Here is a 6000-nt window from a genome sequence, read left to right on the forward strand (position 1 = left end):
CTGAAAAACACTAGGAGAAAATGATCACTTTTTCTTTTCTTTTCTTTTCTTTTCTTTTCTTTTCTTTTTTTTTTCATTGACTAATTAACCTTCATACACTTTGACACAGTAAAAATTACTTCCAAACAAGGCATATAGACACATGTAAAATGGATGTGCCATCAGGGTGCTACATCAGCTGCCTAACTAAAATGAATAAATGTTCTTTCTTCACTTTGGGGTTTTAAACCATGTCTGTCCTGTTAGCTAGTTTACTTCAGCACTTGTTTTCCTAGACACATGGAAACTGAACTTCACTTGTTTACTTCCATGAAAAGCAAGCACTGTCCTCTTTGGGGCTGATGAGCAGCCAGGCAGAAAATGCATGTTCTATCCCAACCATAACCCTGCCTCCCTCCAGGTATGCTGCTTTTCTCTCCCCTTTCTAAGGCAACATGTTGGTGACTGCACTGAAAGACTTTCATTGAGAACCTCTTCACTCACTATGTACCAGCTTTGGAAAAAGAAGTTATAAGAAGCTAAGGAATCTTTCTGTGAGATGGTGGGCAGTTTTCTGTCCTTTCCTTGCCATGTGCAATGCTGCTGGAGAAAAAGGAGCAGGGAAGCCTTGAGACAGCACTCTGCTTCAGCCCTCAGTCCTTTAGAAAATGTTTAGATTGTATTATTAGTCTCAGCCATCACAGGCAAGGCAAGAAGAGAGGAGGACATAGTCACATCTTACTTGAGCTTGAGCATATCCTGGATCATGTAGCAAGTACATGTACATCATGTACAAGTGCAAACATTCTTTCATCCATGCTCTAGGATGCTAGCTGCAAAAGTCATCTCCTGTCCACTTTATAACAAGGAAAAAAGACCCCAAAATGTCCCTTGCTACAGCCTTACCTTGCTTGTACTTCCATTGCAATGTATTCCGGAGCCTCCCTGCCTCTTTATGACCACACAAACCCTAATCAGTGGTGGTAATACATTATTAACATATATATTTTTAAATAAATGGAGTGACAGATAAACAGTTCTTTACTTAAATAGGATGAATTAATTGCTCTTCATTTTGCATCAAGAGCCTGGGCAGAAGAGTAACAGCAAAATCAAAGAGGAAGAATCTGTCTTTTGCATTTCTGAGGCAACTAGCCTCCCAGGCATCCAACATGTCTCACCTTCTGCATGGGATGAGGAGGATGGTGGAAGCAGCTGCCACACTAACATTCATTAGCCTGCCAGCCATGTGTTGTAAGGAAAAGGCTCACCTGATGTATAGCAGCAGAACCAGTCAGAATTTAAAAACTCCTAGTACCTTCGTACTGACATTCAACCATTGTCATAGAGTTCCAAATTAACCAGATTAATTTTTAAAGTGTTCACATGAAACCCTAGGAGGTTTTCAAGACCAGACTGGCTAAAACCCTGGACAGACTGCTTGGACCTCTCTGTTGACACTGTTCTGAACAAGAGTTTGGGATGGATGACCTGATGATATCCCATTGAACCAACTTTATCCTATCATTCCTTGCTCTGAAACTAAAACTGTTTTGAAGTTCAAGTAGACCTTTTCTTAACAATCAGGGTTACCTACTGGTGGAAAAGTAGCCTTTGATTTCCCATCACAGGTTGTTTTTTGCAGCCATGTGTTTTACAGAAATATTGAGTTTTCTGCCATAAAGCGTGTTCAGATTTAGATCAGGAGCATCATGATCTCAGAAATTCTCTCAGCTGAAAGCTGGCTGTTGTAGACAAACCTGGCAGACAGTAAGTCTTTAGGGTTGTAACTTAGTAACCTTTCCCCAAACATTCTAAAAATTTAGTTTGAATTCTGGGCAAATTATCAGGACTGGGATTTTCATTCAATTTAAAATTATGCCTTGGCCTGTTCATTGGGTAGGATATACAAAAGCAGCCTGTGTCGATCTAGTTGGCTCCTTCAACCTAGTTAAGCTCCTATCGAGTTTTGCAATAGAAATGCAATTTTCTTAACTGCAAGTAGAGTTAGGCTGAACACTTTTGGAAATCCCATCTCAATCGAACAATGGCTAATATTTAAAAAATCCATGGCTTGTTCTTCTTACATATCGAACAGTAACTGATAATGAGTTGTTGGAAGAGACAAGCAGGATTTGGTTCGATCCCTGATCTATCCACTGGTGTAGCATAGTTCCATCAATAGAAAGTACCAGGCTATAAAGAGTTCTATTTTGGTGATGGAAGAGGGGTGGGTCATTAAGTTGAAATCTGAGAAAAGAGTCCCAAACTATTTTCAGCTTCATGACAAATTCTTGGTGAAAAAGTACTCACACACTTTGCAGTAATTGGTTGTCTACTCTCAGCACAGAAATAGAACTGAATGTCATGGGCCTTATAGGTCCAGCCACAGATACCCCCTTCAGCTGAGATTTCAGTCTCTTACTAAGATACAGCAGTTGAAACACAGAGTGTGCTAAATGTCTGAGAGATTAGATGTTTTTGGGCAGAGGGTCCTGAGCTCCATAGTGCCAGCTGAACAAATACTACACAACTTATTTCCCAAGTTGTGATCTGGATTAAAGCTTTTAGCAGCAGGCTAAAAGGCATGGGTAATTCACCAGCCTTATCATGCTCTGACAGTGTCTTGTTTGCTGCATGACCAAACTAGTGCTCAGAAAATGCCTTGGGAGCACACGAGACCGTAGGATGTGGCTGGTTCCTGTGGTGCCTCCTGGCACCAACCAGCCGAGCGGCTGGCAAGGCCTGTTGAGCTGAACCTTCAGGTGCATGTTTTTGATTCTGATAAGAGTCCATGTTCACATGCATTCTCTCCCTTATAGCATAACTAACTTAAGACCGTATCTTTTTGGTGGTGGTGGTGTTTCGTTTATTTAGACCTCTTTGTTTGGTATTTGAAATACATACGAGCTAGCCTGATTTTCTGTCAAAAAATACTCTTTCTCTCTGAACAGCTGTGTATGTGACTGTTACCTGGAACTGTTTGTTCCTTTGTGCTTATACTTAATGTAATGCTTAGAGAAACTACCTGAGCAACTACATCTATGTGGCCTTTCCAGAGCACCAGTCTGAAAGATTAAGTTTTCTTCCCAGTCTGCTCAGCTCTGTATATTCAGCTGTACCACCTGCACCTTCTTTATTTTAGGAATGAAGTGCTATTTCAAGGTGCACAAAATCTGCTGGAGTTTGATCCTAATTTTGAGAATACTTTGAGTTTAATTGACATTTTAAGGAAAAAAATGGCAGTACAAATTCTACATCTGAGGACATGCCTTTGTTTCTTCAATAGAGATGAATGATGCTGCATTTGTATTCCAAAATAAGCTCCCTTCCCAAATTCCCCCCTGCCCCAACTACTGTTTTCTATATTTATTTGTGAGAGGCAAGTTTTATTACTTGTGTTTTTAAGGGCATCAACTAAATTATTGTTCTGCTGATGGACAGGTTCCTCCTTGGCCTGTTTCATATAGGTAGACACACTGTGTATGAGCCTAGTTCTTCTTTAGGGTGACAGATTTAGCAATGTGAGACCATGAGTATGTAAATTTTCATAGATAAACCCTCAGGGGGTGTAAAGCAACATGGCTACACTTAAGCCAAGAGGGGATCGAGTTGTGTTGATTTACACCATTTAATCCATACACATAGTCTCTTCAGTACATTCTGACTCCAGAGTTTCCAAGGTTCATCATTTGTCAGCTCTCATTTAAAGAGGCAATTTGTCTGAATTCTTAGAATGATTTCTACAAGTTTTCTTAAGGGGTAAATGTAGCTTACCTTTGAAATTTAAGCTTTTCTTTCACTTCACTTCTTTTTTTTTTTTTTTAAGCTTTGTTTATCTGTGGATGTTCATTAAAGCAGAAAATTGAACTACGCTTGTGTAGTATACACATATACACAGCAGTACATCTTTTGACACTGATCCAGTACCCACTCATCCAGTTACTTGTTCATGTTCAGTGCAGCCTTCCCCAAATGCCACAGTGGAATTTATCCATAAACTCTCATTAGAACCAGAAATTAGCTGGATGACATTTGCAGACCATGGGTTTACTATCCATGGTTCCAGCAGATGTAGGTGGCTTGTCAGTTGTAGAATAAGGTACCTGGTATTTGATTTGGGGGGAAGCAAAAGTCCTAACCTTCCAATAGCTTCAGTATCATGCATAACATGCAAAAATGAAAGTTGGGGATTGCTTACTACTTCTGGCGATAAATTTCCTTGAGTAATTCTGACATGTACCTGCAACTAGTGTTAAATGAAATGTTTGTGCTGTAACTCCTGTTTAATATTTTGTCAGTAATGTCAGATGTGTTGTGGTGCAGTTGGACTGTCAGAATATGTAACCTATATACTAGTGTTTGTGGAATTGAAATGTCTTAAATGTTGCATGAAAATATGTGATAAAAATAGATAAGTTTTCTATTTTTGAATACCTCAAAACTGAGGGATCATGGGCCAATAAGTGCAATATTTAATTACTTACTCAGTGTATATAAACTTGTGTGAAAGGGAGAAGTGTCATGTATGTGTGATAAGCTGTTGATGATGCCTGTGTGGCTTAAGATTTCCAGTAGGTGTACGTGTCTTGTAGTATAATTTATATAGTATACACTTTACCAGTGTAGTGTAATACTCCTCTATTATTAAGTCATTTAAACTATTTTTCATATATGAGACAATGGTAAAAGATATTTGTTTGTTTACTGCAAGTGCATGTCAATTTTACTTTTAGAGTTGTGAGTGTCCTTTTTGAAAATGATCATGTCACACCAATGCTAGTGGGACAGTGCTTTCAGTCAGAAGATGCTTGTAACCATTTCTAAATTACCTGTCTACATTTTTAAAGCATGTTCTCTAGAAGCATTAAAAGAACCTCCTAGAGCTCAGCAGTTATGGTGAGTTATTTATGCTTAAAGAATCAGCTACATGCTCTGTCTGCCTGTATTTCATAATACAGCATGGGCATGTTTTCTTTAATCAGAAATAGTTAACCCATAATACTTACTTGAAATATTAAATAGGAGTGCCCAATACTCTTGCAGATGACTTGGCAAACTTCACTTGGTGCCCAGAGTTAACATTTTTGGGAACAGCTTGAAGATCACAGTCAAAATGGTCCAGCAAAGTAGATTGTGACCTTAATTGGACATTTCTGTCAATTAAGTTTCTTAACTGTTCTAAATCCTAAAGATGGAAGATACACCCTTAAATATATTGACCCAAACTTTTCACTCAACTGTTACATGGTCTTCAACATTGAACAGCTCCACTCATAACAGTAAAGCTGAGGTATAAATGGGAACAAAGCCCAGAATCTAACCATGAAATTGAAAGGAGACATCCAATCATTTCTTTTTCATTTCCTATTATCCTTGTATACTTCTAATAATTCTCTAAGCTCACAAGCAAGACTATCACTATTCAGCAAAACCCTTGGGCATATTTCGGACCTTAAACCCTGGATCACTGATCTGCCATGGGTTCCCAGATGTGCTCACAGACTCTGCAGAGGAGAAGCTCATTCTGCAAATTCTTGCTACATGTCTGGTTTCAAAGGAACTCGTCATCCACCTTGTGAATTTGCTAAACAGAGACAGGCCACTGTGTCTGGGCCAAGAGGTGTAACTGGTTATGCCAAAAAATTTTCATAACAAATTATTTTCATTAGTATCACATTAAAAGGTACATAAGTAGTTTTTTTTGTTTGCTCTGATGCATTTTTGTGACAATGTATGAGGCTGATTTAGGTTTGGAGGGTTTTTTTTTTATTAGCCTGATTAGGAGAAGAACTGAACTCTAAGGCCTACTGGAAAACAATAGCATGGGTTTCCTTTCCTTCGTCATCAAATAGTTTCTCCAAGAAAGCAAAGTAGACAGATTGGATTAAATAGCACAAGATGGTGCTTGCAATCACCTGAGCAGCCCTTAAAATTCCCCATTTTTACACCTTCTGCCATGAAAACTCCTACAAAATTATACAGACCAGAGTAAAATTAAAATGTATATGAAGTCATAAT

This window comes from Columba livia, chromosome Z, assembly GCF_036013475.1.
Source record: "Columba livia isolate bColLiv1 breed racing homer chromosome Z, bColLiv1.pat.W.v2, whole genome shotgun sequence".
Classification (NCBI taxonomy): Eukaryota; Metazoa; Chordata; class Aves; order Columbiformes; family Columbidae; genus Columba; species Columba livia.